The sequence below is a fragment of the Cryptomeria japonica genome, chromosome 10 (assembly GCF_030272615.1).
Source record: "Cryptomeria japonica chromosome 10, Sugi_1.0, whole genome shotgun sequence".
NCBI lineage: Eukaryota > Viridiplantae > Streptophyta > Pinopsida > Cupressales > Cupressaceae > Cryptomeria > Cryptomeria japonica.
In genome coordinates this window covers 133,555,018-133,580,572 of record NC_081414.1, presented here as the reverse complement: position 1 = coordinate 133,580,572, position 25,555 = coordinate 133,555,018, and positions in this window count along the sequence as shown.

Sequence of the window (25,555 nt, the reverse complement as noted above, 5' to 3'; positions counted from 1 at the left end):
TTTTGGCCTTCACCCATAGGTACCCCATGAGGCCTAATAGAAAAGCTCTAAAATTGACTCTAGGAGTTGATTTGACCTTCAGAAAGTCCACCTGAAGTTAACCTACGGGTCAACTCTGAGTTGACCTTCCTTGTGGCTCTCTAACCTAGATTTCTTGGTTCCTTCAAGGATAATTAGGAGATATAACAATTAACAAAAAATAAAACTCTCAAAAAGGTGACATTACAAATTGCCAACACAACATACTACATAGGTGTCAAGTGACACTACAAAATAATTCCACATCACAATACACACATGGAAATTGTCCTTTAAACAATTTAAACAATCCAATAAATACCATTTACACTCATGCAACATTTTACATTTACGAGTAAAATACAGTACATACGGGGTGTTGTCTCTCCAAATAGACAACCCCTGGTTTTACTAACGCACATTGGCCTAGGCTTGATTCTCCATAATATTTCCATGGTCACATGGATAATTTCCTGCACATCTCAATTAAAGCATTAGTACTTCCCAAATAACCTCATATAATATATAACACATAATCAAAATACAATACATTCATTCTGCAAAGGCTCGTCATTATAAAATACGATTTATCACAAATCAAAGCAATTTATTATAATCCTCAAAATTTGATCCATCTACAAGATATGCAAACATTTTTCTAACATTATAACAAATTCTGAAATTCAGATAATAACCTGCATCATCACAATATTACCCTAATCTAGAATCATATAATATTCTATAATCCACAAGGCATAGAAATGAAGCATCCATATATATCAATGTTACCAAAATCATGGGACCATGTAAAGTTCTCTATCCATAGTGTGTCAAAACTAGCATCTAAAATAGTTCCAAAATGAAAATAGCTGAAGAGATAGGATGGATCGGGGTAGGGCCTCACAGAGATGTTAGTCCAGGCTTTCTTTAGTTTCTCCACTACATCCAACACTGACGACACCGACGTCTTTGTCTCTCTCAACTTATAAGGGATAAATTCCTTTCTCGGGAATGTGGTAGTGACTTTGGGTTGTTCAGGAGCTTTATCTATGGTAAATCTCCCTTGCATGCCTATATTCTCTCCCATGAAGCACCTTTTTGACCGGAACTTGTAATTTGATTACATTTGAGGAGCCCCCGAGCTTGATGTGGATGTGCCATTTGTGAGCATGACATCTTTGTCCTCCATCCAAGAGAATAGTGTATGGTCTTGAGCTATCTTTGTTTCCTGCTCCATTGACATACCTTGCATCTGGGCAATGAGAGATGTATTGTCCATGCCAGGGGATGCATAAATTGAATCATCTAAAGCCATGCCTAGGTTCCGTTGATCTGCAATTTTTTGTTGTAAATTGCCTCTTGGACAATTTCTTGGGGCATGGGTGTTGTTACATGGAAAACACCAAGAATTGGTATCATCCGCTAGATTATTTTATCCCATGGTCAACTCTTTATTGATGTTAGAATAGAGAGTCTGTAAAGGATTGGGTACCAGAACTATCTGGCCATTCGACTGACTCGGGGAAGTTCGGTTATTTGCATATTGGTTTTGTTGATATGCGGGTCTATTCCCTTGGAAATTTTGTTGGAAAGGGGGTCTAGTAGGTTGGAATTGGGACCTTTTTAGATTGACGATTTCATTCGAGAAAGTTCTCAACAAATTTTCATATCGCTAACCTCCACAGCTAGAGATGAGGGTGGAGGCGAATTTGCTTGTTGGGGTCCGGGGTACACGTACATAGATTGGGGAGAAGATGTATTGGACATGGTTGGTTTCGAGACCTAATTTGATAGCTCAAGAAAGACCGACATGAGCAATCGTGGCACAAGCTTCCCAACATCGATTAGATTATTTTCTGCTTGGACTGCCAAATCAAATGCTTGTGGGAGGGTATTGCCTCCTAGAGATTGAATCATCATAGATATATCAAAGTTGAAGGCCTTCAGATAAAAGATGAATGCCATATCTGCAGGAGGACGGGTGGACAATTATATTCTTTACCAGGTCCTCTAAAACCTTAAATTAAATTCTGTCACTGATTCCTGAGGGGCTCTCTTTATGTTAATCAATTGATACATCAAGGGTGACCTATCAGCCTTGTTGAAGAATCTCTGAAAGAAGCAATCACCCAGCTGATCCTAATCGGCTATAGAATTTGGACCAAGGGATATGTACCAATCTAGAGCTCTCCCTTTGAATGATGCCATGAGAAATCTCAAAGCAATATTTTTCTTAGTGATGTTATGGACGGTGCAGACATTGGCTACATCTTATAGGTGCTCCCCTGGTGTCTTGGGACATTCTTCGGTGAATTTAGGGACAACTTTTAGTGCATCAGAGGGAATTGGCCCCCATACTACATGTGGAACAAGAAAAGTGAGAGGGCTTCCATTGTTCCATGTCACAAAGTTTCTAGGAGGAATCTGAGCCATTATTATAGGAACGATTGTAGGGAAGATATGTGGGTTCTGGGAAGAAGAGGTGGGTGAATGGACGTTTACCAAGGGTGGAAGGAGCAAACTGGGATTCAAAGTTGTCTGACTCCTGATAATGGGTCTATGGCTCATAAACTAGCTGAGGCTTATTCAAAATTTGGGTCCCACCGGGCATGTCAGAAAAAGAACTATTGACTCTTAATTTTACCTTAAACGCTAACAACCTTATGGGAAATTCAGTGATGGAGGACCTTTTGCACAAAACTCACTAAATGACCTCTGGGTTTAAGAAGCCGACTCTTCATATAATTGGGGAAGAAAGGAGAAGAAGAAGACTTAAAATAAATGATCTACACTACTTAGGCGATATGCCAAAATATTTTGGAAAAGAATTAACAATGTATAAAACCCAGAGACATGCGGCTTTAAAGCTCATTCAATAATCTACATGTTCAGAATCATTCGAGAGAGTATCTCAACAAAACTCTTTCAACATAAAATGATATTAACCATTCATCCAACAAACAACAAGTGTCAGAACATAGTTTAATCCGTGGAGTCTCACAACAAATATTATAGAAGTTATTGAACTTGAAAACAACACACAAGTCAATATATTAAGCTTCAAATAAAACAATCACAAAGGCCATAGGAACAATCTAACATGTCTATCATTCACCAAATTAAATCAACATAAAGGATTCTTTAATGAGCTAAAGTCTAAAATCTCTCTAAAAGTCTGAACCCCTCTAAGCAAGGAAAATAAAGCATAAATAGAGCTCTCGGCTCCTAACTAACAGCTCGTAGCATCAACAACATCCTAGCAACCGCTTCTGACAAGTAAACCTAGTCTGGCACACCGTGAGATACTACCCAACAAAACAACCTTCAAAAATCATTATCTCCACCATATCGTGATGATCCGTGCACCTGCCCAACAAGAAAATCACGATGCAAACTGCATCTTGGTTCATGAACTACCATGGAAGACACGCAGCGGCTTGGGGGACATCTGAAGTTGAGCGCAGAAAGAGAGCCAGATCGGGCAACATGGGGACACCAAGTGTCTTTACCTTCACATGATGGATGGTGCGGTCGAGAAGCGTACAATGCTATAAAAACCCGAGCCACAAGAAAGCTTCACGTCCTCTCAACTTTGAATGAGAAAAGAGAGGACCTAGATGCAACACCAAGACGCCACTTGGTGCGCATGCTGGTGAATGAGAAAATGACTGAAAATAAAAAAGAATCGCTACCACTTGATCAAAATACCGCCTAAGAGCAATCCTGAAATAATGTTAACATAATCCATCATTTCAATCATCTGATTCATCAACTCAATCAACTGACTAGTCTATTCAGTCTACTGGTTAATCAATTGAGTTCGCTCTCCAATCAATTCAGTTGACTCAATCTAATGAGTTAACATATCAATCAATTTAAGTTATCTATCAATCAACACTTGAGTTCAAATTCTCACATCCTTTGTGCTGAAAATCTATAAATTCAACCTCATTTTCTCAAATCAATCTAGAGAATCACAGTCTTCAAATTTATTGTCCATCTTATGTAGGAGATCAAGTGCAATACTTGAGAGCCACCTATATCAACAATAATAGCAAAGAGCAATGGACGCTCCATCACATCAATTGAGGGAGTCTAAATTAGATTTAATTTCATCGTGCAATTGATTTGATGTTATTTCATTGTAATTTAGGAGTAATTTGATTAAATTAGAGTTGGTGATTCACTCTAATTATGTTATTTACGCTTAATTTACCCCTGGATGCATTTGGTGAACCCAACGTGAAATAGATCTAGCCTTCATTTGTTGTTTTAGTTGATTTTGTAGATCCGTACGTGCCCAAAAAATAAGAATCCGCAATTGACTAGACAAAAATTTGCAATTGCAAATATTTTTCCGCACTTGCTATCAAAATCCATTGCAATTGATAATAAAATCAACCACAATTTCTAAAATGATCCACAATTGCTCAAAAAATGGAAAAAAAATAATTATTTGTCGTTTCTTAATTAGTTGATCTTGCGCACCTAACCCATAAAAATCTTTCAATTCTAGAAATTATCATTTTTTGCATAAAATGTGTCTAATCCAATGGTAGGATAGGTAACCTTCAAAATCTTAGGTGCAAGGAGGGAAAGACAACATAGGAGAGAACATAGAGCATACCAAAGACTCCTAAAAGCAGAAAGAGAGCTTTGCGAAATTGAAGAAAAAGAATAAATCGCCCAATACCATAGAAGAATCCACCGATTCATTGCCAAATACAAATTTTATGATGACATTAATGTGATGGCTTGTGTGATTTGGGATAACATCATTGCAGAATAAAATCTTTGTCTTCTACCTTTTGCTCCTGTATATTTAAAAAAAAAATCTTTTTGCATTTAATTGATGAGCAATTGACCTAATATTGCTACGTAATTGCTCAGACATCAATTCGCAATTGCTATCAGAGTAATTCACAATTGATAGCATATCAGTTCGCAATTGATCAGATATCAGTTCACAATTGCTCAGTAGTTAGTTCACAATTGCTAGTTTAGGTTTTTTGCATTTTGTCTTTATTTAGTTATGGTTTTTAGTAGAATTGCTCTCTGTTTGTGAAAAGACAAAGCTCTGTAACTAAGAAAATCAGGCTGGATAGCCCACCATATATCTACTAAAATTATTTTCTCTATAGGGTTAGAGTAGAAAATTTCTTTTGGTGCTATTAAAAAGAACATTACAACTTTCATCATTGCTATGACGGTTAAAATGAACCCCATGCCTTTTTGGAGCAACATCTCCAATAGTTTAGAAAATATTGCAATGAAGGTTTAAAAGGAATCATTATTCTTCATGTCTTCAAGGTGATAGGTATATGCTCTCCTCTTTTTGGGTGATAAAAAATCCAGACCCACCTTTTTCATTCTTTATTTTATTTTTTGCATTAGGATAACACCTTTAGAAGGCCTTCCTCCCAAGTAGCCCATAAGGCCAAGTGAGAGGGAATGACCTAAGTGGCAACGAATAAAACCAAGTAATCCAAGACACTCTAAATAAATGCGTATGTGATGAAAATAATATGCAACGAGTGTTGCATGTTGTCATAACGATGTTATGCATCCCTCAGTGCCTATACGGTACGTTAAAATCTGTAGACCGTAACCTCTACAGACTGGGAGACCTCCCTCAACGGAGTGTAAAATGCTACTGATTGTGACCACTTGAATAGACCCCTTTCTAAACACCTTAGAAATTAGAATCTCAACTGAGTCAGTAACCAAACACTTGGATTATCATAGTGCAAGGGTGGGGAAGAATATGCCCCCAAGACACTCACCATATAGCTCCTAGGATAACGAGCCAATTGAGGAGCAATCTTCTTTGGTCTAATTTCCAGAAAAAGGCAAAAAAATGGGGTGCACCCTAGGGTGTGACAGGGTTGTTTGAGCTGATGGGGTATCAAGATGTGGGTTGTGGTAATGCTTGTAAACTTTTGACCATTAGGAGAATCTGCATGATGTGCTATTGATTGACCAATTACAGCGAACACAAAATGGGTTTTTGAAAAAGACTCCAACGTTCATGAGAATTTGAAAAAGTTCTTTAAACAAGTATTCTTTCTGTGTTATTATTCTTTTTGATGTGTTTGATGTGTCCTTTGCTACATTTAACTAGATTCAAACATTTTAGAAAATACCAAAAACAAAGTGGAATCTCAACTAGGTTTAGTCAAAAACGTCAACAAGGTCAAGCCCCTCAACAAAGTCAAGTGTCAACATCAACGTTAACATCAAACCAAAACTTTTGCAAAATTCAAAGATGAAAAACATGGTATTATCAAGTGATCTTAAGTCCTAGATATCTAGTTCATGCATAAGTCCTTTAGTGTCATCATATTGCATAAATTTTTTTCACAAGTCCTCACATCACAAAAAAAAGTAGTCTTCAATCAAGATGCATCCAATCATATAGAATTCAGTATTGTATCAGAGTCTAAGAAACATACCTCAATACATGGGTCTGAAAGGAGATGGTGAATTTTCATTTGAGCAGCCTGATCTTGGACCAAACAATGACCAATTAGCAATAATTGATATTTTGGATGACCTTGCTTGGAAACTAAAAGTTGATCATGCTCAGTACGATATAGTTGAAACCGTCATAGATAATGAGATTCAAAAATCTGTCTGTCTTGATGAAAAATTGAGGAAAAAGATAAAAAAGGCAACACAAAGGGAAGCCATCAGACAATTGGTTGGAAAGACCATAGCAGAGTTTCTAAATCCTCATTAGAGTCCTTAAAGAAAAGTAGCAATCATTCATAGGTTTTTCATATAGTCTGCATTGTAATCTTTAGCATATGGGTCTAAAAAGAAATAACAAATTCCCATTTGAGCAACCCAATCTTGGGTCAAACAACGTTCAATTAGAAATAATTGATGGGTTAAACATACTTGCTAAGGAATTGATAGTTGATCAAGACCAATTCGACATAGTCCAAGATATCATAGATGAGGAAGTTTGGAAGTCAGTACAAATTGACATAGACCTAAAAAATCAAATCAAAGAAGAGGTGGAATTTGAAGCATTTCGGCAATACACTAAAGATCTTGTGTTTGAATTCTGAAATCCTTGATAGGAAGTCTTCACTCATAGATTGTATTATTTTCATTTTAGTCTTTAGAAAGTCTTAGAAGCATACCTAGCTATATTTAGTTGAGTCTTGCATTCACATTTTAGAGAGTCTTAAAGAGTCAAGATCACATTGGAATAACATTCATGCCATTAACACGTGCTCAAAAGGTGAAACATCAGATGGAACCTAACAACGATCCTTTGGTTAGCCCAACATGGAATATGAACTTGTCCACAAATCAACAAAAATTGGGTTGGAGACCCGCAACCTTATCAACAAACAAAAATAGGATGCCTTCCATTGATTAAATATATCATAATCTAACAAAAGAAGAAATGGAAGCAACCCAACAAGATCCTGCAATGCTTATGATTCTCAACACTTTCATCAATAATGATATAGACAGATATCTCGCATTATTAGTCCAAAATAGAGCCAAATTACCTCCAGGGGTGGACATTTTGGCTATATTGCCACCAGGTGTGCCATTGAGTCAAAATGTTCCTCAAGTACCTACTGTTACACAGACTCAAGCAACACTTGCTACATCAACCTAGGGTGTATCTCAAGATACTCAAGCGACTACAACTTCAGCATCGTCAAGAATTTCATCAAGTACTAATGTTACATCTCAGACAATGCCCAATGTAACAATGCAAGCTACAATAGCTCAAAACCCTGCTTCAACAAGTATAACTCAACCTTCAGTTTTAGGTGGATCCACCTAGTGGCCAAAATGTGAATCAAGGAATAACTAGCTCAACTCAGTCAAACGTCAATGCACAATTTGCATACTTTACACCACCTAGTGGGGCTTATGGTACACAACTACATGGTCAATCTACATTTCAACAAGGTCAAAGGTACTCCAATACTATCCCTTTTGTGGGAAACACTCATCAAGTCAATACACCATTGACGCAAATAAAGATCCTAACTCAACAAATGGAGAATATTTGGAAACAAATGACTAGTATGCAAACAATCAATGATAAAAAGAGCTATACAATGGAGGACCTTTGTCCATATTCTTTTGACAAAAAAATATACATGCCACCTTTTCCCATGCATTTTGAAACTCCAAGGTTCGACAAATATAGAGGGAAAGGTGATCCTCGAGATCATGTCAGAGAATTCTTCATGGCATGTATCGAGGTATCCCATGATGATACATACTTAATGAGGCTATTTTCCAAAAGTCTTGGAGGGACAACATTAGAATGGTTTTCACACCTCCCACCTAAGATTGCTTTGTGGGATGAATTGGTTGAGTTATTCATATCAAACTTTGCATTCAATATAGATAATCCAGTTACCTTGATGGATTTATGTGCAACAAAGCAAAAGGAAGGAGAAACCTTTGCTACATTCTTGCAAAGATGGGAGGTTTATACCGCAGATGTCTTAGTCACATCCCTAAAGATGAGCAAGTAGACATTTTCAATGAAAATATTGTACCTCCAATTAAGTATCCATTACAAATGCAATGCCTAAACAATTTTAAAGACATCACTAAAAAATGCATCAAATGTGAAAGAGGCCTATTAGAGAAAGGGATACTGAAACACCACAAAGATAATGGGCCAAACACAAGTACAAACAATGAAAGGCCAAAATTTTGGCCTAGGAATAAGAATGTCACAAATGATGGAATTGTTGATGCCCGTGTTGTAAACAAAGCTCAACCAACAGTATCTCTACAAGGACCAGTTGATCTTGTGAGTAAGAATCAAACTCAGATAAACAACACCAATAAACTGAAATCAAGCAATCCAAGACCACCAAGGGCAAGCCCACCTAGAAGAAGCTTTACACCCCTTGGTGAACCTATTGAATCAACACTCACAAAATTGAAACAAAGTAATGCCATAACTTTACCAGAAGTCAGGCCCTATGAACCAAGTCCATTTAAGCTTGCTTGGTGGAATGGCAATGATTTCTATGAATACCACTACAATAAAGGTCACAAGACAACAAGTTGCTACAAACAGAAGAGCCTCATACAAGATCTCATTGATCAAGGCGACATTATTGTGGGTGCTAGTAAGACACCAAATGCAAATCATACCATCTTCAAGGATCCCTTTGTCAAGCATGACAAAGGAAAGGCTTCTAGTTCCAATGCACAAAATAATACTGCCAATTATACTAATGTCGCATTTGATTATGCCATAAACGCACTCAGTGCAGGAGATGACATAGTGACTACAATTACAATAAATCCTACAAGCAGAGACTATGTTGTCATCACTAGAAGATCAAAGGTCACATTGCAAGGGGTACCATCAAACCCCCCTTCAACAACTAGTAATTACAATATGGTGGATTGGTTGAAGCGAACTCTAGCTCAAATTTCATTATTTGAGTTACTGTGCATCTCGCTAGCTCATAAGGGAGTCCTTGACAAATAATTACAAGATTGAGTTGTTGCTAGAGATATTGTTTGAACATAATGTTGTAGCGTAGAAATTAGGAATCATCACAAGATAAGTAGATCAATCAAAACACAAGACATGATAACTCAATCATGAGAGCACTCATTGCAAATGATCTAATCCTAAGCACACTCAATAGAGATATGAAAACAAAGCATTCAAAATGAAAGATTATGCAAACCAAATGCAGAATTGAATGCTCCTTCCATGCAGCTCCATTGTTCTTCTTTCCTCTTCAATGGATTTGTGGATCTCACCTACAAGTGCACATACAATTGAAAGCAAGATTGATGAAAAGCTCAAGAGTACTAGAAGCGTAAGTTTGATAGTCTGATCGGAATTCACGGCTAGGGATTGATTGAAGAAAATCATCCAATTTATAGAGAAATTGGAGAAATGAACAAATTAGCATGATAGTGATTCAAATGGAAATTCAAATCAAGAATAGCAAAATTATGACATGTTTATGACAAATTGCTATGCAAGGCTTATGACAATTCATGACAAATTTCTATGTCAAGAATTTATGACAATTTATGACAAATTCTATGACAAATTTCTATGTCAAGAATTTATGACAATTTATGACAAATTCTATGACAAATTTCTATGTCATTTCCATAAATTTAGGAGAGAAATAGGAGGAAATTGAAATTAAGAATTAAGAAATTAGAAAATTTAGAAAAAGAGGAATTAAGAAATTAGAAATTAGGGAATTGATGAAAATTAGAAATTAGTGAATTAATTAATAATTTTTCATTTATTAATCAATTCACAAAGAGGAATAATTAGCCAATTAAATGAAGATTTAATTGTAATGAGAAGACTTAGGATAAATAAGTAATTTATTAATCCTAAAGGAAGAAAATGACAAACAAGGTTAGATGATTAAATCACGAAACCCTAGAAGATGAATTAGAAATGCGAGAATGACAATTAGGTCTTGATTGAAGATAATTAATGTCGATCATGATTTTGATTTAACAAAGGACCAATGTGATAAATGATTTGATTGATAAATGCGCCAATTGACGAGGAACAATGACAAATTGATCCAAATTGACATAATTGAGACAGACAATGATCGATAGCGAAATGATCGCAAAATGACAAAATTGACAAGAGGACAAGGATTGATGACAAAATAGATTGTAAAACAACAGGATTAAAAATGACCACGATCAATGACAAATCGATCACAAATGACAAGATTGATAATGATAAAGATTGATGACAAATCGATAAGAGGACAAAACCCTAATTAGGATTGACGATGTCCAAAATGATAAGATTGATGATAAGATTGATAAGAGGACAAAACCCTAATTAGGATTGATGATGTCCAAAATGATAACAAATTAGCACGCACATTGATGCGATAGGATAAAATCGATCAAAATCATGATTGGATAGTGTTGTCGACAAGACCAAATTCGAAAGTGAGACAAATGAAGAATGTAGAAGAATGACTCGATGTTCGCAAATGATAAAGACCAAGTGCGTAACATAGGAGAAATGTTAATGCGACGCAAAAAAACCTAAAATGAGGCAATGCGCAAATGTTAAAGTATGACCTCGCAAGCGTTGACCAAGGTGTCTACATTTTGCCCCTCTTTGAGACAATGCGATTTTAAGCGTTGTTTCAAAGAACAATAACTAAAATGCCCCAGACAACGATAATGACATATGCATGCCCCCTCGAGGAATTGGCTGGAAACATGCGGAAAAGAGGCCAATTGATCGATAAAAATGATAGAAAATGATAGGATCAAACGGACTGACAATTGGAGATCGGATGCATGAAGGACAAGCAATTTAAGGTGCACAAGACCACGACCAACATAAGATGGAGAGGATGCACGTCCATCTATGCACTGACAAAGAGCTATAAATGAGACCAAGAGGGTGAAAATTGCTCATTTGTACTAGCTAAAGAGGAGGATTTGTTGCTCTGGACAAGGACACATGCAGAGAGATGGCGAACATTCCAATGGTGGATCACCTTGGGGAACGTGTAAGCACATTCAGATGACCAGAGGATGCAGGAGCAGCGGTATGTATCTCGAAAACCCATGTTTTGAATTTCATGAATTTTGATGGCTTACGGGACATTGCGGGGCCCACAGGGGATGCAAAAATGGACTCCTACGCTCGTGTCATCTAGTTCTGTGCTTGTGTAGGGAGTTCTGCACTTGTGTAGGAAGACACAAGCGCAGGTCACCTAACACAGGCGCTGGTTAGAAGACACAGGTGCAAGAGTGCATGAATGACTCAATTTTGATGCGAAACGGTATGCAAATGACCTAAAAATGGGGGACAAGGGTGGGATAAGTCAATGCAGATGAAAAACACCTTGATTGAGACATGAAAATGAGGATATGCAACGCGTAGGAGCAAACCCTAGAACTGACAAAATGATGCCCCGATTGTGATGCAGAGTCGACAGTATCCGTTGATCACGTGGGAGAATCGACCTGACTGCTTCATGCTACGACACAGACTCAGGAGCACAGAGAGAGACACATTAGCTGGACTGGGGATATATTACATCACATACATGCCCGAGATTAGGGCAAACACAGGATTGCTTACCGCATTGGCAGAGCGATGGCATTCAGAGACTTCCTCATTCCATTTGGCGACTGGCCAGGTGACGGTGACTCTAGAGGATGTATGGCGCATCCTCCGCATTCTGATACATGGGGAAATGATAGAGTACGACCTAGTGACAGGGAGAGACGCGTTATGCAGGCTATTTGAGTGCGACATAGATGATCTGGACATTGTCGAGAGGGAGATTTGCTGGGAGACTATGGCTGCTGAGTATGATCGACGATATGTGGTGATAGCAGTTGTGATAGCATGTCTTCTAGCAGGAGATAGATGAGGACATGGATTCCCTATTGGATGGGGAAGAGTGCTAGAGCAGATGGTGACAGAGGGGACAGTGTATGCATGGGGACCATGTGTACTGGCGATGCTCTATTTTCAGCTGCATCAGATAGCGTATCAGGGAGTGCAGACATTGAGCTGTGGAGTTACATTGCTTCAGGTATGGGCATTTGAGCATATTGCCATATGTCGGCCGATTACAGATAGACAAGTTGTACCACACCGACCATATGTGTATAGCTATGGTGGAGCACTGAGACAGGGTCCGTTTGGATACATATTATACTGGCGACATGAGCTAGACAGACTGACAGAGTTCATATGGAGGCCATATCGAGATTGCCCCGGATGGTCAGATGATCATGAGGAGTTACCATATTGCAGACAGGAGAGGTACTTGATTGGGCGACCAGTGAACCGCCAGAGAGTGATTGAGTTGTACCTACCAGAGAGAGTTAGGCGACAGTTTGGAGAGCGACAGGATGTACCTAGGAGGACTGCATGCTTTGCCCGATCTCACCGAGAGACGAGTCAGTGGGGGAGTATGATTCAACCACGTATAGCATATGCCGACTTTGCACAGCTACAACATAGATAGTGGGATTGGTGGTCAGATGTGGTAGATGCTGGGATGACAGAGGAGTATGAGATATGGTTTGCACCACGACGGCCAGTGCCATTGACAGATCCAGATATTCCAGTACCAAGGAGACAGGAGGACTTCCCACTCACAAGAGAGGAGGGAGATGATGAGGATGAGGAGGAAGACGAGGATGAGGATGAGGATGAGGGGGATGATGATGGTGATGAGGATGATGAGGACGAGGGAGATGATGAAGATGGTGGAGGGGAGGACGAGGAGGAGCCAGACTTAGTGGATTAGGAGACATTGCAGGACATTCCTCTAGAGCCGGAGACAGCTAGGACAAAGGAGGTGGAGATGTGCAGGGCTACCATAGCGAGTCAGTAGGACTATATTGCGACATTGGAGAGGGAGCATGAGCAGTTCAGAGCGGAGATAGCCAGACTCACAGCAGCTCGAGATACAGCCATAGCTCAGGCACAGCAAGAGGGATAGAGAGTCACTGAGTTCATTGGGTCGATTAGGGATGCCAGTGCACGGGAGATGGCACAGATGCTGGTAGAGACCGGCGAAGAGAGACTGTATTGGAGGACACTATATGAGGGTGTTGTTCCACTAGAGCAGAGAGCACCTTCATATCGGGCACGATCGAGGACAGAGAGCAAGTCATGCTCTCAGAGGTCATTGAGCAGTATGGGGGTGAGTGGACCTGTGAGACCACCACAGCCAGGACCAGGAGGGACATCATCCGCGAGACATGGCAGGGATGAGGAGGACAGAGGGAGCACCCAGTGATAGAGGCACATACTCCTTATGACAGACAGTGGACATTATGTAGTTTGCCATTTTGTAGTCAGCCTGCGGGCCATACTTAGGACAGACAGTCCGATTTTGTATTTCGATATGATTATGACATATGATATGATATGCATTGATATGATGGGATGCAATGTGTTATGATTTGTAGTTATGGTTCATGTATGGATGACTTATGCACTTGTTTATGAACATGTATGGATATCTTTTTATGTATTTTTGATGTATTTATGAAATGAAATGGATAAAATGCTTGATGTAATATGTGATGGAATGCAAATGTACTAACCAATGAATGTAGGATGCAGCATATACGTTTGGAGATCGGAGCACTGGACCGAACTGACTATCCGACCGGACGGAAGAAATGTTAGTAAGAAGAAAATGAGACAGAAGACAGTTAGAGATGAAGAAAAACTTGCTTTCAGTAATGCACTTTGTAGGTGAGAACCTTTATTTTTATGTAGCAAAATGGATGCGTAGCATCATGGCATTGAAGGCCAGAGCTAAAATGCAACCCTTTTTGCGAAAGACAGACACATCGTAGACAAACAACAATCACAATCAAAAAAAGAAAAGGACCATGAGCCATCCCGGTCACTCTAAATCACTCAGTGACATCATCGAGCAACATAGGAACATGATCGAAGCCAAAAATAAATCAATAAAAAAGATAAGATGCACAAATTCCAACAAATCAAACAAACACCTTGATCTTCATTGTCAAAAGTTGAAAGTGCTGATAGGACGATCATGTTGTCTGGTTTCAGGAAATGCAGTACCCCGTCTAAGACAGGACATAGTCTGGTTTCGAGTATACCACACCCTGTATAAGACCCATGATAGTGTGACAAGGACAGATGATTTTGATGTTGATGTGCGATTGATACGACAGTTTGGATCAGTTTGAATGTTTGGTTTGATTGAATAAGTTCATCTGGTTAAAGCATAATTTCATTAAAGCATAGTGTGAAATAGATTGCGAGTGTCATTGGATGAATGCTCAGTGATTTGTCGATGCATAAAGGGAATACTTTATTGCAAAATGCGTGTTTTTGTTTTTTTGAGTTTTTACAATTTTTTATTTTTTTTTGTGTTTTCATTTTTTCAGGACTTTATATGACTTTTTTTTTTTGATTTTTTTTGTTTTTTTTCAAGACAGTTATTCGATTTTTTTGGATTATTTCAGGACATTATTCGATTTTTGATGAATTTTTTCAGGACATTTTTCGATTTTTATGAGATTTTTTCAAGACTTTATTCAATTTTTATGGATTATTTCAGGACATTTTGGATTTAAACGCTCCAGTGATTGATCATGACGAGGGAAAAGCACCCAATGCACACTTGAAAGACACATAAACCAGGACCAAAACATATGTACAAGACACTGGAGTAAGCAAGATAGTGATGTTGACCAATAACAGGCCTGGAATACAACATTGGGTTGAGACAAAGATAGACATGATAACTGGCCAAGAAAAAGCATGGCTAGAAGTCATGATAGATGATGGAGCAATAATCTCATTACTCATGGCACCTGATTGCCAGGTTTTCACCATGGTACTTGCCCAAAGCGCCTGTTTGCCAGGTTTTCACTAGAGGGCGAATCATTTTTTTGCTCTTTACTTTTTTCTCTTTTTTGCTTTTTTCATTTTTATTTTTTTTTGTATTTTTTTTTTGCTTTTTTCATTTTTTTGTATTTTTTGTGCTTTTTTCATTTTTTTGTATTTTTTCAGGATCATATTTGAAGAAATATTTGACAGAAAACTATGCCCAGTACTTGCGAAGATGCATGCTATTAATAGGATCAGACAGAGGTTCACCTTCTGGAGTCGCAAGCTGATATGCCCCCGAGCCATAGGCTGAAGTTACTATGAAAGGCCCAACCCAATTAGGTTCAAACTTGCCCTTGATGACGTCAGTAGACTGTGCATTCTTGGGATTTGCCTTTAAAACCAGGTCTCCCACTTTGAAGTGTCGCCCTTTGACCTTCTTATTATAAGAGCGACGGAGATGGTTTTGGTATGCTTGCAAATGTGTCAGAGCTGTCTGATGCTTCTCATCTAACATCTCAAGCTGATGCAGCCGAGAGACTTTGTGTGTCTCATCATCAATCAGGTGTTGCAAAGAAACTCGCAAGGAAGGAATCTCCACTTCCAAGGGTAAAATGGCTTCCGCACCATACACCAAAGAATAAGGTGTTGCGCCAGTAGGTGTGCGGACAGAAGTACGATAGGCCCATAGTGCTGGATTTAACTGTACGTGCCAATCTCGACCAGCGTCATTGACAACTTTCTTCAGGATCTTGATAATGGTTTTATTTGACGCTTCAGCTTGACCATTACCCTATGGATAGTATGGGCTAGAAAAACGGTGTTGAATATGAAATTTTTCACAAAGCTCTTTAACATCTTTATTCTTGAAGGGTCGACCATTATCTGTGACTATGGCAAGGGGAACCCCATATCTGCATATGATATAATTTAGCAAGAATTTTGAAATTTGGACACCAGTGATATAGGTCATGGGGATGGCTTCAATCCATTTTGTAAAATATTCTGTAGCTGTAATAATGAACTTGTGTCCATTTGCAGATGTTGGCTAAATCTCGCCGATAAGATCCAAACCCCACTAAGAAAAGGGCCATGGAGATATAACAGAATGAAGCTCTTGAGCTGGTGCATGAATATAATTTCCATGGATCTGGCACTTGTAGCACTTTTTAACAAAATCATGAACATCCTTTTCCAAAGTGGGCCAATAATACCCAGCATGAATCAACTTTTTGGCTAAGCTAAGACCATTGAAATGGCCCCCACATATACCATCGTGAACCTCATGTAAAGCCGTTTGTGCTTCGTCAGAATCCAAACACCTGAGGAGGGTATGGTCAAAAGAACGGCGGTAAAGGGTGTCGGCGATGATGACATATTTGGCTGTTTGTCGAATAAAGGCTCGGCGTTGGTTAGCGGAAAGGTTAGGTGGTAAGGTCTGGGATTTCAAATACTGATATATGTCATTGTACCAGGGGGAATTGGGACCAACAAGAATGCACATCACGTCAGCTGTCGGAATGTCAAAAGAGGGGACTAGCAATTGTTCGACCAGGAATTCACACTTGTCCATATTATGAGGTATATTCAACATAGAAGCGATTGTAGCCATCACATCTGCCGACTTGTTTTGCATTCTTGGAACTTGACTTAAATGGATAGCTGTGAATTTTGTTTTGAAGAAGTCTACCATGTGCTTATAATGAATAAGCTTTTCATATTTTGTTTCGTAGTCATCATTCACTTGTTGGATGACTAGTTGAGAATCTCCATAGACTTGCAAATGCTTGATATTCCAGTGGACTGCCACTCGAAGTCCTGTAACCAATGCTTTTTACTCTGCAATGTTATTGGTACATTGGAAAGTTATTCTGTAGGACTTTGGAATAGCATCACCTTGAGGGGTGACAAACAAAATGCCTGCATCGGATCCGAACTTGGTGTGGGACCCATCAAAGTATAACTTCCATTCATTAGATGGTGTGAGAGCAAAGACTGATTCATCTAGGAAATCAGTCAACATGGGATGATCGTCCGAAATAGGAGCATCTGCCAGTTGATCTGCTATGACTTGTCCTTTTATCGCCTTTCGCTCCATATACTCAATGTCAAATTCACTGAGAATCATGACCCATTTTGCTAGGCGACCTATCAAAGCTGCTCGGCTAAGCAAATATTTTAAAGGATCAATTTTGGCAATCAACAATGTTTGGTGGCTTAGCATATAATGTCGGAGCTTTTGTGTTGCAAATACCACTGCTAAGCATGCCCTTTCAATAGTTGAATAATTTAGCTCATAGCCTACCTGTGTCCGGCTGATATAGAAAATAGCTCACTCTTTGCCGTTCTCATCTTGTTGGGCCAAGAGAATGCCTAATGCTATTTCAGTTGCAGAGATATACAATAAAAAGGGCTTTCCTTCGATAGGAGGCATTAGGATGGGTGGCGACAACAAATAGTCTTTGAGAGCTTGAAAAGCTGATTGACATTGCTCAGTCCATTTAAAAGCGACACCTTTGTGCAGTAGATGTTGGAATGGATGACATTTGTCAGCCAACTGAGCTATGAAGCGACGAATTGACTGGAGCTTTCCTTGCAGACTTCTTAATTGCCAGAGGTTGGAAGGTGGAGGCATATCCATGATTGCTTTGACCTTGGCGGGATCGACCTCGATGCCTCGGTGAGAAACAATGTATCCGAGTAATTTGCCAGCTGTAACACCAAAGACACACTTTTTTGGATTGAGCCTGAGTTTGTAGGTCTCCATTCTGTCAAAGATTGGGCCCAAGATGGCCAGATGACTATCTCTAGTAACAGATTTGCATAACAAGTCATCCACATAATCCTCCATCAAAGTATGCATGAAATCATGAAAGATTGTCATCATTGCTCTTTGATATGTTGCACCGGCATTTTTGAGACCAAAGGGCATCACATTCCAGCAATAGATGCCCCAAGCACATGTGAATGCGGTCTTATGTTGATCTTCAGGTGCAATGCGGATTTGGTTGTAACTGGAGAAACCATCCATTAGTGAAAGCATCTCATATCCAGCCGTCATGTCCACTATGATGTCTATGTTTGGCAATGGAAAATCATCCTTAGGGCATGCTTTATTGAGGTCCCTAAAATCTGTGCAGATTCTGATGCCCCCAGTTACTTTGCTAACTGGTACTAGATTTGAAATCCAATCTGCATAATCAATAGGTCTGATGAAGCCCACATCTAGTAATTTTTTCAATTCCACTTTGACCAAAAGAGCCACCTGAGGATGCATCTTTCTAAGCTTTTGTTTGACGGGCTTAGCATCTACTTTCAATGGCAAATGATGAAGGACTAACTCGAGATCAAGGCCAGGCATGTCTGCATAGGACCACGCAAAGCTGATCTTCTTCTCTAGAAAGAAATTAATAAAATCAATCTTCTCTTTTTTTGACAAGGAGGCAGCAAAGTAAATGACCTTAGGGTTATCAGGTGTACCCAAATTGATTTCCTTGGTCATCTCTACCAGCAATGTGGATTTGTCCTAAATTGATAGGGGTACGTCCACTCTTCCACCTTTGGGCGCCTCAGAAAGGTTTTCACCCGCAAGTACGTCTTTTATTTTTACTTTTGTATGATCAGAGAGTGCCTTACGGTTTTCACTCAAAGATCTATTCTTTTGACTTTTTTTCTTTTCTTGTTCTTTTTCATGACTGGAAGAGGGAATTGACTCCCCAAAATATGCTGTTGAATCCAGGTCAATAGCAAATCCTGCCTTATGATCACCTTGTGGTATGCCTTCCTGTAGTCCCAGGAACTCTGCAATAGCCTCATCATTTTGAAAACAGTCCAATGTGAGCAGTTCTTGTTGGTCATATTGGATAAGTTGGGGATATATGAGGGGCATGTCATCATCGGTTGTAAGGATAGAGAGGGCTGATATGGTAAAAATGTGAACATCTGTGGTGTCACTATCCGAACTGCTTGTATCGGATTCGGAGCTTGGATCCCAAAATGACTCTATCCAAGCATGAGGACATGTTTTAGGAAGAGGAGTTATTTCATGTTTGTCTTCCATAGGCAAATTATCAGGGTCAATGAAGATATTGTCAAGGGCATAGGAGCTAGAAGAAAAAGAACTCCACTCCCATTCATTAGAATCAGTCTCGGGTCGGGTATCCTCAGGTGTTATTTCATCGTCAGAATCACGCCCTTTTCGACACGTGGACGTTTTGGTAGACGTGGATCCAATTCGTAATGGTACAAAACCTAACCCTAAAGTTGGGGGTCACCTCTCAGGTATGACAGGTTCTAGCCTTCCATTGTTGTTCAGACCTAATCCACTGCAGCCATCATATCCTTTCTTCTGCAGCATAGTAAATCCTTTGCCATACAATTCCACTGGCAACTTGACAGGTGGGGTTTCAGTTGGATCTTTATAGAGCCAATCTATGACATCATCGTCTACAGTTTCTTTGTCAAGTTCTCCCCATCTTGCAAATGTAGTAGGAGGCTGATATTGAATAATGACCTTGGGCTCCTTTTGCAATAAATGCGGTTTTCCATATGATTTCGGAGATATTGGCAAATTCCCGATGAGGAATGTTTGGTCCATTGAATATTCTCCACACCCTTGATCCTATATCTTCATTTTTCCTTTGACAGCATCTAACAATGCATTGGGATCCACATAACTATCTAATTTGGCCTCTCTATTGACTGGGACTTGCTGCCGAGGAGTATCCTTTAGGGTAGCACAGAACTGGAACGGATTAGGATCTCCTGGAATTGTTACCTCAGTTCCATTGTAAGGATATTTTACACATTGATGATAAGTGGATGGAACCACTTTCATGGCATGGATCCATGGACGACCAAGGATCATATTATAAGGGAGGTCAAGGTCTAGGACTTGTAGGAAAGTGTTTTCCGTCACGGGACCTGTTAGAGTAAAGTAATTAATTAACTTTGCTCTCCTCTTAAGATTTCTCTTTATGCATACATTAGTCATTTAATAATTAATATTTAATTATTAAATGCTCACACCTTAGGGTTAGGTTTTCCTTTTGGTGTTGATCTCCTTTATAAGGATTGATCTCTTGTATTATTCATATTCTTGATTCATTTTTCTCTGATAATACATCTTTTCTCTTTGTCAGAGCCAAAACCCTTGTATTCGTTCTCTCTCTTTCTCTGTGATAGGTTTTTTGCATGCAGGTTTCTTTTGGGTTCTGTGGATTTGTATTTCTCAAATCCTACATGGTATCAGAGCTGGATCTGCTGCAGCTTGTTCAGAATTTTGAAAGATTTTGAGATCCAGGTTTTGGTTGCATCAGATCTGTGTTTGTCTTCTGTTTTTTATTTTGGAATAGGGGGTATTTTTTTTTCGGTGCACTTTGAGCCCAAACGGACCTCACCGTTGAGCTCGTAGCGCCCAAAAACCCCTATTTCCATATAAAATTCATCCGATTTGGACACAGTTGCACCAGGAGGCAAATTTTTTTTGGCCCCAAGGCCGTACGGCCCTAGGGCACGAAAACCGAGGCGGATTTTCAAAAATAAAAAAAAAAAAAAAAATTTAAAAACGCAGTTTTTTTGTTTAAAAAGTGCGCAGCCTTTTTTGGAGGGACGCGCAGCCCGACGGCCACCGCCGCAGGCGGTCACCACCGGCCGCGGCCCGGTCTCCACCGCCGCGCCGCCGGCACAGCCCCCGCCCGAGCGCCGCCCGGCCCCAGCCCGCTCGCCGCCTGCGACCACCCCGCGCAGCGCCGCCGCCCCTGCGCCGCCCCCTGCGCCACCAGCCCCAGCGCTAGCCCTTGGTCGCCCAGAGGACTAGGGGCTTATTTTTTTAAGCCCTTGAGGGCTTAAAGGGCCTATTTGAGCTTTTTTGGAGCAGTTTTACTAAATCGGGTATAACTCGGGCATTTTAGCTCGGATTTTTGAATGAAAATAGGCGTTGGAAAGCTGGTTCCGAGCCCGATCTAAAAGATGCAGATCTTTTTTTCTGATTTTTCCGTTTTGTAGTGTTTTTTGCCAGTCAAAGTCAGAACAAGTTTTTTGCACTCCAGGAGCCATATCTTTTGCATACGGACTCTGTTTTTCGAAAGCGAATAGGCGTCGGAAAGGTGGTTCTGTGCTCTTTTCAGATCTATAGTCTATTTCATCAGAAAAATCTTCAGGTGCTCCAAATTTTGTCTCAACCCGTTATTACTTTCTATCATTTTCTGGCTTTCAGTTTGTACTGGGGATTAGTTTTTTGCATTGTGGGGGGGTGTTTTCTCTTGCTTTCTATTATTTACATCAGAAAACTAGAATTTACAAACACCAATACAAAAAAAAATCAAACCCCCTTCTGCATCTTCTGTCTAGTTCTGAAAGACCACTTAATAATAATTAAAAATTCAGAGCAGTTGAGGCACAGTTTACAGGATGGCAGATAGACCTATTGAATCTCTCACACCACATAATTACCACACTTGGAAGGGTCGCATGATGACTCTTCTCCAGTCAAAAGGGTTATGGTCCTGTTTGGATGAGGTTCAGCCTCAGTTGACACGTCCTTTTGAGATTATGCAGCACAGGAACAATATGGATCAGGCTATGGGATTGATGGCTTTACACATTTATGACAGTCTTCAGTTTCATCTTGAGGGTTGTCTCACTCCTCGAGCCATTTGGACCAAGTTTGAGGGACTTTTTGGTACTGTCAACGAGTTCAGAGCTTTGCAGCTTGAGGCAGAGTTAACTTCCTTGGTACCTGATTCATTTCCTTCTATTGAGGACTTTCTGATGAAGTTCAAACAGCAAAGATCTATCTTGCAGGGTTGTGGTAAGACTAAGACTGATACAGAGTGCATTTTCCTGATTCTCTCCAAGCTTCGGGGTCCATTTCAGATCTTCTCTTCGACCTTCTATTCCACCATGGATGCCTTGGGTGCTCGACATGTCATGCCTTCTTTTGAGGTCTTTTGTGATCGTCTAACTCGTGAGCAAGCTAAGCTTAAGCAGTTGGATTCACTTTCAGGTTCACAGAACCAAGCATTGGTAGCCCAGTCCTCCAAAGGAAAACAGAAGCAGAAACCGAAGCCTAAGAAAGATTCAGAGGCTAGTGAGAATCCCTCCAAGCCACCACCTAAGTCTGATTCAAAACCACAATTCAATTCTAAACAGGGCAAATCTTCAAAGTCTGGTGAGTCTTCCTCCAAGACTAAGAAGAAATCAGGTGATCCTTACAGTTTTTGTGGCAAGGAAGGACATCCCGTTTCCAGGTGTTGGAAACGTTTAGAGGCTTTGGAGGAAGCCATGCAGCAGCATAATATCAGTGCACCACAGCCTCCTTCACAGCCCACAGGGAAAGGTCATGCTCTTTCTGCATGAGCATTGTCCTCAGCATCCACTTGGATTCTAGATTCTGGTGCCTCTCACCATATGACACACACACAAGATTTGGTCACCGCTCTTGCTCCTACATGCACTAGACATATTGCAGTTGGTGACTCAGCACAACTTTCCGTTCAGGGTTCAGGTACTGTTTCATTGGATGGTGGTTGTCTTCAAGATGTGCTTTTGGTTCCTGACATTTCGCAAACCTTCTATCCGTTTATCAGATTTGCCACTCTGGCTCTGGTAAGACAGTTGAATTCTCTCCACATGATGTGGTTATTCGAGATCTTCATGATCCTGACTTGGTTGTGGCTACTGGGAGTGTGGATTCTGCATCTCACTTATATAGTTTTGATGGCTTTGAGAGTTCAGACACTGTTGGTTCCTCTCTTATAGCACATGCAGATTCAGTGAGCAGGCTTTGGCATGAGCGTTTTGGTCATGTCAATTACAGATATCTACAACAGATGAGTACACAGGCACTTGTGATTGGGCTTCCACAGATTTCTTGTACAGATGGTGTATGTCGTGGTTGTGTCCTTGGCAAACATCATCGAGATCCTTTTCCTAAGGGTCGAGCCTCTCGTGCTAGGGCAGCCCTAGAGTTGGTACACAGTGATCTTATGTCCTTTCCGACTCCTTCTTTTTCAGGGGCCCGTTATGTACTCACTTTTATTGATGACTTCTCCAGACGTACATGGGTGTACTTTCTTAAGTACAAGTCTGATGTCTTTGACTCTTTCAGGAAGTTTAAGACATTTGTGGAGAAGCAATCTGGACTTTCTATCAGGAGGATATGCACAGATAATGGGGGGGAGTATGTAAATCAGGCTTTCAGAGATTTTTGCACTGAGCATGGTCTACAGCATCAGTTTACAGTTCCTTATACCCCTCAACAGAATGGTGTTGCTGAGAGAAAGAACAGAACCTTATGGGAGATGGCAAATTGTATGATACAGTCTCGAGCTATGAGTTCTTCATTTTGGGCTGAGGCAGTCAATTGTGCCAATTATATTCAGAACCGGATGCCCCATAAGGCATTACGACATATGACTCCTGAGGAGGCTTGGACCCATGTCAAGCCTGATGTTTCTACATTCTGAGTTTTTGGTAGTGAGGCTTGGGCATTTATTCCTGATGCTCAGCGGATAGCCATGGAGAGGAAGAGCCAACCATTCATATTTGTTGGCTACTGTGAGGATGTTAAGGCATACAGGTTGTTTGATCCTGATTCTAGAGAGGTCTTGTTTCGGCGGGATGTCCAGTTTGATGAGTGCTATCCTCAGATGGATTCTCCATCACCAGCTTCTCCCTCATTGCCTACTCCTTCCTCTTCATCTCTTGAGGATTACTTATCTCTTGAGGATGATGTAGATCATGACCCACCATCTCCACCACCACCAGTTGTTCCGTCTTTGCCGAAGTGGGCCCGTGATACTGTTGATGCAGCTGGTTCTTTGGCAGGTGATCCTTCAGATACTCGTCGCACTCGTGCTCAGACATCTGGTTCTAGTCTTTTGAGTCATACCCTTTCAGATGATCCTCAAAAGTTTTCAGAGGCGACAGGACACCCAGAGTGGGATAGGGCCATGGATGAGGAGTATTCTTCTTTGATGAAGAATCATACTTGGGATCTTTGTCCTCTTCCTAAGGGAAGAAAGTTGGTTCGGTGCAAGTGGGTGTATCGTACCAAGTATGCTGCAGATGGTTCTATTGATAAGTATAAGGCCCGTCTTGTTGCGAAGGGGTTTTCTCAGGTAGAGGGTATTGACTACTCTGAGACCTTTGCTCCTGTCGCCAAGATGAATTCTATACGCCTGGTACTTTCACTTGCAGCTTCACAAGGATGGACAGTGTTTCAGATGGATGTGAAGAGTGCCTTCTTGCATGGAGACCTACATGAGGAGATCTATATGGAGCAGCCTCAGGGTTTTGTGCAGGACACTTCTTTGGTTTGCAGACTTCGACGTTCATTGTATGGTCTCAAACAAGCCCCCCGGGCTTGGTATGAGAAGATGGACTCCTTCTTGCTTTCCTCGCACTTCACACGCTGTCATTCCGATCACACAGTCTATATTCAGCGTCAGGAGGGTGATCTTTTGATTCTAGTGCTATATGTAGATGATCTCATCATTACAGGTAGCTCATCCTCCATGATTCAGAGTGTTCAGAGAGCTTTGATGGAGCAGTTTGAGATGACCGATCTTGGTCTCTTGCACTTCTTTCTGGGTCTACAGGTTATTCAGTCTTTGGATGGGATTTCCATTTTTCAGGAGAAGTATGCTCTTGATATGCTTCAGCGATTTGGCATGCTTGATTGCAAGTCTGCCCCCACTCCATTTCAGTCAGGTGTTGTTTTGTCTTCCACTTGCTCTACTCCTTCAGTAGACCCCACTTTATACAGGCAGTTGGTTGGCAGTCTATTGTACCTGACACATTCTCGTCCTGATCTTTCCTTTGCGGTTGGCCTTGTCTCTCGGTTCTCCCATGATCCTCATGAGAGCCATTGGCAAGCAGCCAAACGTATTTTGAGATATATTCAGGGCACCACACATTATGGCATTCACTACTCTTCAGGATCCCCTCACATCATTGGCTTCACTGACTCCGATTGGGCTGGTGATGTCAATGATCGGAAGTCTACTTTTGGCTTCGTTTTTTGCCTTGGTTCTGGTCCTATCACATGGTCTTGCAAGAAGCAATCTGCTATTGCATTATCATCTACAGAGGCTGAGTACCGTGCAGCAGTGTTAGCCAGTCAGGAGGTTTTATGGCTTCGGCAATCGATGACAGAGTTTGGGTTTCCTC